Raw genomic sequence first — 15,428 nt, 5'->3', positions numbered from 1 at the left:
GAAGCTTAAAGAGTTGGAGCCTGGTGGGAGGAAATTAGGTCACTGGGGGCATGCCCTTGAAGGTCACTGGGACCTCAGATCCTTCTCCCTCTCACTTTGCTTCCCAGCTGCCATTGGGTGAGCAGTTTGCTCTCTGCTACAGTGTGTTGCCTTGCCACAGGTCCAAAAGCCGGGGACCAACTAACCATGGTCAGAAAACTCTGAAGCTGTGAATCAAAAAAAGCAAACAACAGAAATGTTTCCTTCTTATTAGTACTTTATGTAGGTTTTTGTTATAGTAACATAAATCTAACGCAGTATGTTCCCTCAATAGTTGAGAAAATGATCTTCAAAGTTTAGTTTTTGTGATTTCTATCATATATGAAAAAACTTAGTGATTAGCGGGTTAGCTGACCATGTCATAATACGAGGCTATCATGTCATAATATAAGGGCACAGCTCACTTTGCAGTTCATATGGAAACTTTGGTTTTGTTATAATCTAATTCAATAGTTGCTGGCCCTGGTCAGTTATAGAATGCTTAGCCCCAGGGAAGATGAATCTGTCCTTTGCAAAGACATGGTTCTTCCTATGAATAGAATTCATGATAACACTCCCTTTCAACTTCATTTGGTTGTGGTGTTTTTACCAATAGACTCCTTGAAATCCGAGTTGAGAAGGTCTGTAGGGACTATTTTTCAGATTGAAAAATCTGTGTTGCAGAAAGAATTATCCAATATTACATAGTAGATGAAGTGAATCGGGACCAGGAATAGAGTTGGCTGAGTTGCGGTAATCTCTTTGCTATAAATACAGTCCTCCAAGAAATGAGAAATGGGTAAGGGGAGAAGATGCCTTTATTTTATAAAGACAATGGAAAAGTAGAACTCACAGCTGAAAACCAACGGAGATGAGTCCAGAACTCAGGCTTCCTGCCCCAACAGAATACTTCCTTGGTAAAGACCATATTCAAGCCTATAAAATGGTGTCAGACCTTTATTTCCCAAGAGTTGGAGCTAAATTTCCAACATAAAGCAGTAGTTCCTGGAATGTTCAAGTCAGGTTTAATTCCTGGGTCTAACTTTGGTCAGCCTTATACTATTCTCTTCCCAAAGAGACCATGTGGGAGACATGGGACCACATGGAGAGGGAGAAAGCCCCCACTGAGCCCAGTCCAGTCCCTTTGTCTCCCCCTAACAAGCCTCCAGGTGTGAGAATGAAACTGTTTCAGAATAGCCCATCTATCAGCCAAATATTAGAGAAACTGCACAGCCAACCCCTGTTCAAATTCTGATCAAAAAAAAAGTCATGAAATAGAATAAAATTTTGTTTGATGAAGTCACTAGTCCTAAGGCTACTTTTTTATGCTGTATTGGAGTGCAGAACTCCCTCCTGTTTCCCAAATCTAGCATAATGCTTGACATATAGTAGATGTACTATAAATGTCTTTTGGATAAAGACCTGAAGAGTCTGAAGAATGATAAGAATATTGAAAATGCAGTAAATATGTACCTCATTCCAGGCACTCACCTCTTCACAGCAACTTTATGAGGGACATTTTACTGTTTTCCCAAATTTGTAAACACCAAAACAATAAATAACTTGCCTGAAGAAGTCATAGATCTGGGAATAGAAAAATTGGGATTAGATCCCTATAAACAACTATGTTATGCTGTGTCTTAACAGTAAACTTCAACAGAGAAGCAAATACTTGGGGGATCCTTGTAATCTAGTGGGAAACATATATGTCCTACCACAGTTGATAAGAAATAAAAAGGACCCAACACACAATAGATAAGGAGAAGTAGAGCTTAGAATCAGTGAACGTAATTGAAATCTTCCTAGATTCTCTTGACCTTGATTCTTAAGGGAGATGATGCAGCCATTTCAGGTATGGGCTCTGCAGTTAGACCTGGATTCCAAAAATAGCTCTGTCATATACTACTTGTTCGATTTTGAATGTCATTTAGCTCTTTTGAGTCTCCATTTGAGAAATTAAAGTGGGGCTAATAATACTACTTATCTAATTAGGTCACGGTTATATGAGATATATCTAAAAGAACAGTAATCTACAAGGCATGCAGTCTAATAAATGGTCATTAGAAGCTGGAAACTTGAAGAGCATGATAATCCAAGATGTCAAGATATCCCTCTAGAGCTTTCTTTTTTTTTCCCCTCTCTATAGATTATTTGAAAAGCATTTCCCTAGGGTGGAACAATCTCACTCTGATTTTCTATTATATAAATCCAAAAATATGCCAGAAGAAGAAAAGCCTAATAGACCTAATAGACCAAGGTGAGGATTACAACTCTCACTCCATGCATTAATAATAAATAAACAAGTGGGTATACAAGATGGCTGAATAGAGGTCCCCAGCACTCAGCTCCTTCCAAAGAAGAAACAAAGTAACAGGTCTATAGCTGGCATTTTGAGATAGGTGAATTTGGGGGAACAATCGACATCAGTAAGAGAGAGACTGGAAACTTATATGATTCAGACACCTAGGATGACAGCAGAGAAAGAGAAACATAATACTCTAGCATCTGTCACCCCGATCATACAGTTGGGGGAAACATCAGTACATGAGCTAGCAATGCAAGAGACTGGAAAGTTTCACAGTTTTCAAAGACTTCCAGGCACTTAGGTGAGTAACCTGAAATTCCATAGTGCCTTGTTTTGGAGAAAGATTTCACATAACCTCCCAGTGAACCCCCAGGATGTAGTAGCTAGGAGCCATCATGAAAAGTGAGCTGTTGTGATGTGGGAAGTCCTAGGGGTCTGTTATGGTTTTGACACGAGGTGTCCCCCAAAAGCTCACGTGGAAGACAATGCAGGAAAGTTTAGAGGTGAAATGATTGAGTTATGAGAGACTTAACCCAATCAGTGCATTAGTCCTCTTGTGGAGTTAACTAGGTGATGACTCTAGGCAGGTAGGGTGTGGATGGAGGAAGTGGGTCACCAGGAGCATGACTTTGGGGTTTGACTCTGGTGAGGAGCCCCGTCTCTGCATCCTAGTTCCATGTCCTGAGCCACTTTTCTTCCATCATGATGTCCTGCCTGACCTTGGGCCCTCACTAATAGAGTCAACCATCTGTGGACTGAGACTTCTGAAACCATGAGTTTCTAAAATTATTTCTAAATTTATTTTAAATTTCTAAATTTATTCTTGTCCAGTCTTTTGATCATAGTGGCAAAAAAATAATCTGACTAAAACAGGGTCATAAACCCCTGCCCATTCCCATCTCTGTGACCCCACAGAAAACCTATTGCACTGACTCAATAGGTAGTTGCCCTCTAAATCCAACTTAACTTTTACCTCTCATGCGGGGTAGATTGCTGTAGGGAACAGGTGTTGCAATATAGAGGGATATGTAGTAAGCTGCAAAAAAGAACCAGGGAATCTAGTGTTTGCCTTCTGAGACCAAGGACATGAACACATCAGGTAAAGTCATGCCAATGACAAGACTGAAGGAAAGTGCTCATGTTGGTCCTGCCATCATATCCCAAGTCACAGCACTCAGCTGCCTGTGACTTAAGTGGCAGGGAGAAAATACAAAGGTTCCCTCTGCTGAGGTTCCCACAGGCCCATTCTGAATGGGACTGGAACAACATAATGGCTCCAAATGTTGTCCTTCCTTCAAACACACGTGGCCAAAGGGGCACAAAAGCAACTTTCCCCAGCTCCAATGTCAGTCTCACTCCTGGGATGTACTAAATTGAAGGAATCGGGGAAGAAGCCACATCTTGCACTGCTGCTCTGCCCTTGGGTATGCACTGCCACCAAAGTGGCAAAGAGGAATGCCAAAGTTCCTGCTGCCACCACACCTGTGCAATTCCCTCCACCACCTCACCCCCATGCCTTCTCAATAACGGGCTCCTCTCAGGACTGGATGTGAGCACCACCAAGGGATATGAGCTCCACAGGGGCTTGCTACAACCTCTCCATGGGCAGCATCTGAATCTCTACCACAGACGGATCAGAGGAACAGTGGTTCAGACCCTCAAAACTGCTGGGGCTGCTATTTCCAGAGACCCTTACTAATAGCAGAGGAGGGTCTGAAAAAGCCCCCAAGTCCTGATGGGAGCCAATTGTAGGAGTAGCCACACACTGAGCACTCTATACCCACTGCTTTCTGCACCACTCCTAGGGTGAAAAGCTGATCAACACAGAAACTGATATCAAGAAGTGAGATTATGGCTGTAAATAACCTGACCATGTTTTTCAGAAGCTTTGAAACTAGTTTGAGAGAGTGTAGAATCATCTGGAGATGCAGGCTAGAGAAATCTTAGCATGTTTTAAGCAGACCTTAATGGGCAAGGCTGTAAGCAGATCTTAGTGGATAATTATGGTGGGAGCTCAGAAGACCAGAATATCAATAGAAATGTAAACTATGCCCAGGGGGTTACAGAGGAAAATGAGGACACTATTGGGCACCGAATTAGAGGTCTCTCATGTTACATTTTGTTTAAAAAAAAAAATCTGTGCTTTGCCCATATTTTGAGGCTTCATATGAGGTGATATCAGAGAAAATTAATTAATATGCCAGAGGCGATTTTAAGGCAGCATAGTAGTCAGCCACAGGTTATTGCTGGCAGCCATTAGCCAAGGTCTTTGTGAGAATCAGGAGCAGAAGGCAAAGAAGTATTTTAAAAACTTACATTTTGGTCAGAAAAGTCCATGTAAAAGTGAGACCAAGGAAGTTGTGGTAATTAAAAAAAGTATAGCCACTAAAGAGAGGCTAAGTAATTTGTACAGAGAAAAAAGAAAAAGATGCCTGTAGGGTATCTCAGACATTGGCAAGACCACACCTATCACAGGCTCAGGTAAAAATTCCTTTGGGTCACTTTGCCCCAATTTTGCCCTCTCTCACAGGAAGCAGCTTGGAAATATCATTGCCCACATTTCCACAGAAATAGAAGGTAGAAATTGACAGTGGGGAAACCTAACAGTGGGCTACTTAATTATTTGAATATAGACCTTGCTGCTCTGCCACTGAGGCTTATTTTAAAATGGACTTTTTTTTTTTCACTTCTCCGTCTCCCCTTCCATAACTTCAGGGTAAATAGAACTACCCTTCTTCCCTAATCTAAGCAGAGTTATCTGTCCTTCAGCATACACCTGCCATGGGAATGAAGTAATTCACACTATAGGGATGGCACCAAATAATCTGAGAAATGACTGTCTCCCAAATTAACAAGTGAATTACAAACCCTGTCAGGGCACACCCAGAATGTAGTCTTTGAATCTCCTCTTTAAAAATCCTCTGTTTCCCGCTTAAGGGTAGAATCACAGACTCTGGGACAGGAGTCCCCTGCACTTCTTATTTGCTGCTAGTTAATAAAACATTTTTCCTTTTTCTCAAAAAAAAAAAAAAGTAAAAATCCCTTTGAGAAGAGAGTGTGGGGGCACTTTGCTCAAATGAGGGAAAGGGGCAGGAGGTTGTTGTAATGTGGTCAGCCACCCAGGCACTAGGACAACTGCAAGGGGTCCAACCACTGCCTGAGCTGGTGGCAGGCCTTGGTGTCATTCACGAGGTGCTGGTTTTGTAGGAATGCAGGATGCTGGAATTATGGGATCATGAAAGCTTCCATTGAGATTTCAAAGGAAGGACTGGGGTACCAGACAAAGTGTGCCAGAATCAGAATCCTTGTAGGCACCCTCTGAGAGGGCAAAGCATGCAGCTGTGTGAAGGAAGTGAAAGCTGAAGTGGAGATTCCCTCTGGGTTAAGTGATACTAGTAACATGGTCTGTCTGCTGAGGACAACTGTTGGCTGCCTAGATAGCCAGGCCAAGAGCGGCTATAAATGCTGCAACCAGTAAGGTCAAAGGGGTAAGGCTGTCCAAGCACATAGGATAGGGCATCTTATTTCCATGTGTCCCAGGTGCTGAATATAGAGCTACAGGACATAATATGTGCCGAGCTGGGTTTGGTCTGGTTTTGGTTCCATCCCTTTTTTCTTTCCTTTTGGAATGGTAATGTTTATTCTACGCCATTATATACTGAATGTATGGAATTTGCTTTTAGTTTTTGTAAGGGCTCATAGCAGAGTTTGCCTTCAGTCTCAGATGAGACTCTGGACATGAACTTTTGGGCAATCCTGGAACTGTTGAGACCTTGAAGACTACTGGAGATTAACTAAATTCATTTTTCCTTGTGAGATGGACCCATAAGCTTTGGGGGACCAGATATGGAATATTATGGTTTTAATGTGAAGTGTCCCTAAACACTCTTGTGTTAATACAGGAATGGGAACAGAGGTAAGATGATTAAATTATGAAGGTTAGGACCTAATTAGTTCATCTTAGTTTGAATGTAATAACGGGGTGTTAATGGTAGACAGATGGGGCATGGCTGGAGGAGGTGGGCCACATGGGGAATGCCCGGGAAGGGTTCATCATCCCTGAGGCACTTCTTCCCTATCCGCTTCCTCATCACTATGAGTTGAAGTGTTCTTCCTCAACACGTTCCACCATGATGTTCTACCTCATCTTGGGCCCAGAGTGATGGAGTCCACTCACCATGGACTAAACCTCTGAAACTATGAGCCAAAGTAAATTTTTCCTTATCTGACTTGATCCTGTCATAATTTTTGGTCACAGTAATGAAATTCTAACACACACATATGCATTGTACTCAAAGGTATTAATCGAAACCAATAATCTAGAGGGAAACTAGACTATGGTGCCTGGCTGGAAACAAAGTCAACATTGCATAAAAAACTAACACGTGAACACACATCTTCAAGATAAATCTGCTTATTAAGAAAACCATCATAAAAGTAATAGTGACAACTGATCCACCGGATTTCTACTGTCAACATAGAGGCATAAAAAATATAAAATCACAAGGTAAAATTTATACATCCAAGAGAACAGAATGAATTCCTAGCAATAGATCTCAAAGAAAATATGGATGAAATGCTTGATAAAGAATTTTTAAATATAATTACCCCAAAAGCTAAATGAGATCTAAGCAAGTACAAATGGAATAGCTAAATTAAATTAGGAAGACAATGCAGGATATGAATGAGAAATTCACCTAAGAGATAGGAATTTGGAAAGAACCAAACAGAAATCTTGGAAATGACGAATTTAATACATCAAATTTTAAAATATAGTGGAGATATTAAGAAAAACTACAGTGAATGGAAGAAAAATTATCTGAATTAAAGATCTTTTGAAATATGTCAGTCAAAAAAAAGAAAGGGAAAATGTAAGAAAAAATAAAGATAGCATTCAAGAACTTTGGTGACACCATTAAAATGAGCACACATCCACATTTTCACAATACCCAAAGTAAAAGAAAAAGTCAAGGGCTAAGAAATCATATTCTAAGAAACAAAGCAGAAAACTCCTTCAATTTGGAGAGAGATAAGGACATGCATGTATATAAAGCCTATAGGACACCAAATAGACATGACTAGAACAGTCTTCCCCAAGAAACATTATAGACAAATTGTCAGAAGTATAAGACAAGGAAATATTTTTTTAAATATATGAGAGAAAACACCAAGACACATTTAAGCATTTCCCCATTAGACTAAGAGCAGATTCAGTAATGGAAGACTTAAAGACAAAGAAAATGGAATAACATATTCTAATTCCTGAAAGAAAATAAATGTCAAGTAAGAATACAATACCTAACAAGACTGTCGTTCAGAAATGTAAAAGAAATAAAGACCTTCCAAGGCAAGCAAAAACTAAGTTAATTCATGAACATCAAACAGCCTTAAAAAAGATATTCAGGGGAGTCCTGCATCCAAAAGTGAAATAAAGATAAATACTATCTTGAGAGCATATAAAAGTATGAATTCCACTAAAAGAGCAAATAAACAAAAGAAAAATATCAAAGAATCAAATATCATCAAGAGAAGAATAGAACAAAGAATGTTGAAAGCAACTAAAATAAAATGAGCAAAATAATAAAAGTCAGTTCTTACTATCAATAAAATCCTTGAAGGAAAAATTAAGTTCACCAATTAAAAGGTATAATCTGCTGCCTACAGGAAACTCACTTCTCCAATAAAGACACATAGAGACAGAAAGTAAATGGATGGAAAATGATGTTTCAAGCCAATGGAAAGCTAAAGCTAGCAGGAATAACTATATTTAAATCTCACAAAATAAATTTTAAGACAAAAACTGTAAGGAAAGACAAAAAAACTGTGCTATACAATGATCAAGGGGCCAATTCAAATTATAAATCTTCATGCACATAATATTGTAGCACCCAATTAAAAAAAAAACACTATTTGACCTAAAAAAAAGAAATGGGCTCCAATAAAATGATAGTGAGAATCTGCAACATCTCACTTTCAATAATGGACAGATTATACAGACAAAAAAATCCAACAAAGAAACATTATGGCTAAGCTACAATATATATCAATGAAATTTAGAAAATATTCCATTCAACAACTGCAGAATACACATTCTTTTCTTCATGACATGGAACTTTCTATAGAATATATTAGGACACAAAACAAATCTTAACAAATTCAAAAAATTGCAATCATATTTTGTACCTTTTCTGATAATAATGGAATAGAACTTGATGCCAACAACAAAAGAAATTTTAGAAATTATACAAATATATGGAAACTTTTGAAAGAATGATTGGTCATTAGAAAAATCAAAAGAAAAACTTAAAAATTTTTTCTCAGAACATGTGAAACCAGTAACATGATACACCAAAATTTATGAGTTCTAGCAAAAGTAGGACCCAAAGGGAATTTTATAGCAAAAAGTACATAGATTTCTTTAAATAAAAAGATTTCACATCTTTAAGATGGTGCATCTCAAGAACCTAGAAAAGCAAGACCAACCAAAGCCCAAAATTAGGAAGAAGAAAATAAATAAGAAAGATTAGAGCAAAATTAGATAAAATAGAGACAAAAAGTTAAAAAAATCAATTAAACAAAGAGTAATTTGAAAAGATAAACAAAATTTACAAACTTTTAGATAAACAAAGAAAAGTAAGAGAGATAATCCAAATTAATAAAATTAGGAATGAAAAGGTGGAAATAATAAAGTTATTTGAGGTTATTATGAAAAACCACATGTTAATAAATTGAAACACCTAGAAGAAATACACAAATTTCTGAACATATATGACCTACCAAAATTGAGCTGTGAGGACATAAAAACTTGAATAGACTAATAATAATAATAAGACTGAGTTAATAAGAAAAAGTCTCCCAACCAAATTAAAAAAAAAAAAAAAAAGGCCAAGTTGGGTTTGGTGACAAACATCTATAATCCCAGTTGCTTAGGAGGCTGAGGCAGGTGGATAGGGAATTCAAGGCCAGCCTCCACAAAAGTGAGGTGCTAAGCAGTTCAGTGAAACCTTGTCTCTAAATAAAATTGAGTAGTTAAATGACCCTGGGTTCAATCCCTGGTATCCCACCACCAAAAAAAAAAAAAAAAAAAAAAAGCCCAAGACCAGATGGTTTCACTGCTAAATGTTATCAAACTATCAAAAAATATTAACCATTTCTCTCAAACTATTTCAAGGAGTTGAAAGAGAACCCCTTGAAACTCATTCTATAAGTATAGCATTTCTATTTCAAAACCCCCAAGGACATAAGAAAGAAAACTATAGACTAATACCCCTGATGAACAGAGAGATAAAAATACTCAATGAAATGCTACAAATTCAACAGCATATCTTAAAGCTCATCCATAATGGTCAAGCTGCTTTCAATCCATGGATGCAAGCATGATTCAAAATATGCAAATAAATATATGAAATGTATAACAACAACACAATAAAAGATAAAAATTCTGATTATATCAAGAAATGCAAAAAAGGCATTTGATAACAACAATCACCTCTTCATGATAAAAGCCCTGAACAAATTATGTATTGAAAGATCACATCTCAACATAATAAAGGGCATCTATGACAAACCCAAACCAACATCATGCTGAATGGGGAACGGAAAAAGCATTTCCTTTAAGGTCAAGAACAAGACAGAGGGGTTCACTCTCACTCTCATTGCTTTTATTCAGAATAATACTAGAGATTTTAAACAAAAATATTCGGGCAAGACAAAGAAAAATCTACCTGCATAAGAAGGGAGAAAGCCAAACTTAGGCCTGTTTACAGATGATATATTTTTCTATACAAAGAAAAATATAAACAATACACCAAAAGTATATTAGAATTAATAAACAAATTTAATAAATTAGCAGGACAAAAAGTCAATAGCTTTTTTGTACACCAATAATGAAACTGCTGAGAAAGAAATCATGAAAGCAATCCTACTCACAATTGCTATAAAAATAAGCAAAATTCCTAGAAATAAACTTAACCAAGGATGTAAAAGACCTTTATAATGAGAATAGCGAACAATGATGGAAGAAGACACTAAAAGATCAAAGTATCTTTTATGTTCATGAATTCAGAGAAGTAGTATTGTTAAAACATCCACATTACCCAAAGTGGCCTATAGAGTCAATGCAACCCCCATCAAAATAACAATGAATCTTTTTGCAGAACCAGAAAAATAATCCTAAAAATTTATATAGAGATAAAAGATCCTAAACAGCCAAAACAATCTTGAGCACAAAGAATAAAGCTAGAAACATCTTAATACCTGATTTCAAGACAGCCTACAGAGCCACAGTTAACAAGACAATGTGGTACCAACAGAAAAACAGACACATAAATGATTGAAACAGAATAAAGATCCCAGAAATAGATCCACACATCTACAGCCAACTGATTGTGGACAAGGGTGTGAAAAAAACATGTATTGGAAAATGGCTAGTCTCTTCAATAAATTGTGTGGGGGAAACTGAATATCTCCATGCCAAAAAAAAAAAAAATTTTGAACCTTGATTTTACTTCTCACACTGTATTTAAAAAATGGATCAAAGAAACTCTGAAACCACTAGAAGAACATTTTAAAAACACTTCCAGCTATTGGTACAGGCAATGATTTTCTGGATAGGGACCCCCAAAAGCACAAGGAACAGAAACAAAATGGACAGATGTGACTATATCAAACTAACAAGCTTCTGGGTAGCAAAGGAAATAATCAAAACAGTGAAGAGACACACTGCAGGATAGGAGAAAACCTCTGTCTGCTATTTATCTGACAAAGTTAATATTCAGAATATTTAAGAAACTCAAAAAAACTTAACAAAAATCCTATAATTTCAGTTTAATTCAATACACAATTCTCAAAAGAAGAAATATACAAGTGACTAACAGATATGTTAAAAAATGCTCAATATCATTAACCATCATGGAAATGCAAATTTATAAGTAGGCATCTTCCCAATATAGTTAGAATGGATAACATCAAACATTAAAAACAAGCTGGACATGGTGGCTCCCAATGACTAAGGAGACTAAGTTAGGAGGATTGCAAGTTCAAGGCCAGCCTCCATAACTTAGGGGTCCTAAGCAACTTTATAAGACCCTGTCTTAAAGTTCAAAAAAATAAAAATAAATGGCTAGTGATGTAGTTCAGTGGTGAAGAATCCTTTGATTCAAATCCTAGTACCAAATAATTAATTGATGAAAATAACAAATGCTTGTAAGGATGTAGACAAAAAAAGTAAATTCTTATTCACTTTTGCTGAGGAGGAAAATTAGTACAGACATTACTATGGGAGTCCCTCGAAAAACCAAACTACATCTATTATATGATCTAATTATCCTATTCTGGAAACTTAATTGGCACACCAAAAAAAAAAAAAAAAAAACTCTATATGCCCACATTTACTGGTGAATTTTTTCACAATAAGTAAGATATATAATCAGCCTTGGTGCCCATCAACAAATAAAGGGATTAAAAATGTGTTGTGTTATGTGTTTTAATTTCTAATTTTAGATCATTATTATTAGCTAAAATGCAAGGAATTATATACATTATGATTTTCACAATTACACTCAATCTGCAATAATTAGCTTTATAAACATCTATGAACCCTATAACAGAACTGAGCCCTACCAGTGGAATTGCTAGCTCAAAAAGTTGAACATTTTATATACATATATACATATCTATGTATAGTCCTATTTAAATTGTGAATAACCAATGAATCTATATAGAGATGCACACCTCATTGCTAATCAGAAGATTGCAAATAAAAGCAACTGCCAAAGTGTATTTTTCACATATCAAATTGGCAAATATTAAAAAGATTTATAATACTCAGGGCATAATCTTCAGAGCTTAGAAAAATGATCCTATCTTACACTGTCAACAAGAAGGTAAATCAGGAAAGACATTAGTAAAATCTGTCATCTAAAATGTTCAACATATAAGGGGGAACATACAGTGCTTATCTTAGCATAATATTGTTCACTTTCATATATTTTGCTGCAAATGACAGGATTTCATTCTTTTATGACTGAATAATACTCCATTGTGCATATACAACACACACAATAAAACTATAGAACTATATAAACACATAAAGATTTAAAAATACACTTTTGAATGATGAATAGACGATATAATAAACCAGGGAAGAAATGTAAATATTTTTAGAACCAAATGTAAATAGTAATATAACATGTGAGATCTTCTGGAACACTATGAAGGTGGTTCTAAGAGAAAAATGTAAGCTATGAGTGCCCACATAAGAAAATGAGAAAGATCCCTAATAAAAAAAAAGAAAAAGAAAAAAAATGATGTACCTCAAGGTCCTAGAAAAATAAAAACAAACAAATTCAAAATACAGTAGCAGGATGGAAATAATTAAGATCAAATCCAAAAAAAAAAATCAATAAAATAAATAATAAAATAATAATACAAAAGATCAATTAAAAGAGTTGGTACTTTGAAAAAGCAAACAAGATTGATAAGCCCTTAGCCAAACTAACAAAAAGAAGAAGAGAGAAGACCCAAATTAATAAAATTGGAAGTGGAAAAAAAAACAGATAGCACAGAAATTCAGAGGACCAGGAGAGAATATTTTGAAAACCGATACTAGAATAAACTGGAAAATCTAGAAGAAGTGAATGACCTGCTGGAGTTGAATCCAGAGGATATAGAAAACCTAAATTGGACTAATAACAAGCAATGAAATAGAAAAAGTAATCTAAAGTGTCCTAACAAAAAAAGTCCAAGACCAGATAGGTTTTCAGTTGAATTCTATTAGACCTTTAACCAGAAAGGAATGAAACACTTCCAAATTCATTTTATGAAGCCAATATCACACACCAAAACCAGAGGAGAAAACATCAATAAAACTACAGAACAATAACCCAGATGAATTTAGATGTAAAATTTTCTTAATAAAATACAGCAGATCATATCCAACACCTTAAGAAGATGATACATCATAACCAAATTGATTTCCTTCTACCACTTCAAGGAAAGCTTAACATATGTAAATCAATAAATGTAATTCACCACATAAATAGAAATAAGGACAAAAATCACAGAGTCATCTCAATAGATGCAGAGATATTCTTTATTAAAATTCAGAATCCATTCATGATGAAAATGTGGGAGAAACTAGGAATGGAAGAAACTTACCTCAACATCATAAAGTCTATGTATGACAAGCCCAAAGTAAACATCACAGTGAATGGGTAAACATTGAAATGTTTTTCTTTAAAATCTAGAGCAAGACAAGGATGCACTCTCACCACTCCTTTTCAATATAGCTCTAGAAATACTAGACAGAGCAATTAGACATGAAAAGGAAATAAAGAAGATAAAAATAGAAAAGGAAGAAGTCAAAATTATATCTTTTTGTAGGTGTTATGATCCTTTACTTAGAAGACCTTAAAGCCCCCCTAAAAGACTTCTGGATCTGACAACTCAGCAAATATTAGGTTACAAAGACAGCATACAAAAATTGATAGCTTTTCTATACACCAATAATAAATCTGCTGGGAAAAAATCAGGAAAACAATCACATCATTTCCATTTACAATAGCTTCAAAAAATAAAATAAACTACCTAAGAGTAAATCTGACCAAGATGTGAAAGGCCTTGTCAATGAGAACTATATGACACCAAAGAAAGAAATTGAAGAAGACACTAGAAGATGGGAAGACATCCCAGGTTCATGGATAGGCAGAATTAATATTGTTAAAATGGTCATATTACCAAAAGCAATATACAGATTCATGCAGTCACCACCAAAATGCAAATGGCATTATTTAAAGAACTAAAAAATACAGTCCTAAAATTCACTTGAAAGAAAAAAATACCAGGCTGGAGTTGTGTCTCAGCAGTAGAGCACTTGCCTAGCACATGCAAGGCCTGGTTTTGATACTCAGCACCACATAAAAATAAATAAATAAAGGTATTGTGTCCAGCTACAACTAAATATATATATATATATATATATGAATAAAATACCAAAATAGCCAAAGCAATTCTAAACAAACAAACAAAAAGTACCAATAATGCTGGATGGATCACTATACCCAACATCCAAGAGCTATAATAACAAAAACCTGGATAAAATAGACATATAGACCAATAGAACAGAATAGAAGGCACAGAGATAAACCCACTTGATTCTTGACAAAGGTGCCAAAAACATACATTAGAGGAAAGACAGCATTTTTAACAAATGGTGCTGGAAAAACTGGTTATCCATATGTAGAAGAATGAGACAGATCTTTATCTCTCATCCTGCACCAAGATTAAATCAAAATCTGTCAAAGACTGGGGGATTAGACCAGAGATTTTGCAACTCCTAGAAGAAAACATAAGGTCAACATTCCAATGTGTGGGTGCAGGCAACAATTTCCTCAACAGGACTTCTAAAGATGATGGAATAATAACAAGAATCAATAAATGGGATTTCTTCAAATTAAAAAGCTTCTTCACATAAATGCCACTTGGGTATTTATTCTAAACAATTAAAGTCCTCACCATACTATAATGATACATGCATACCCATGTTTAATAACATCACAGTTCACAATACCCAAATTATGGAACCAGCCTAATTATCTGTCAGTGGATAAATGGGTAAAGCAAAGGTGGTCTATATCCAACAATGAAGTTTTTTTCAGTGATAAAGAAGAATGAAATTATCATTTTCAGAAAAGTACATGGAACTTGAGACTATTGTGTTAAATGAAATAAGCCAACCTCAGGGAGTCAAGGTTCACATGTTTTCTTTCATGTGAAGGCTAGCAGGAAAAAGGGAAAAAGAAAGTTGGGGTGAGTGGTACCTCATGAAAATGGCAGAGACCGTAGAGTAAAAGGAGAGAGAAAGGAAGGGAAAGAGGGAAACTGAAAAATGATATAGACCCAATTATATTTTTATAATGTATGCATGTATGAAAATGTGACGAAGCCCACTATTATGTATAACTGTAATGTACCAATAAAAATGCATAAAAATAGTGGAAAATCAAAAGCAACTTGTAAGATCACAATAAAGAACTAATTAAATCAGGGTGTATCTACTTCTTCTGCAACAAGTTTAAGGGGGAAATAAAAAAACAGAAAGATATAC

The sequence above is a fragment of the Spermophilus citellus genome (genome assembly GCF_964194105.1).
Source record: "Spermophilus citellus genome assembly, chromosome: 1".
Classification (NCBI taxonomy): domain Eukaryota; kingdom Metazoa; phylum Chordata; class Mammalia; order Rodentia; family Sciuridae; genus Spermophilus; species Spermophilus citellus.
This window is presented reverse-complemented; position numbering follows the sequence as displayed.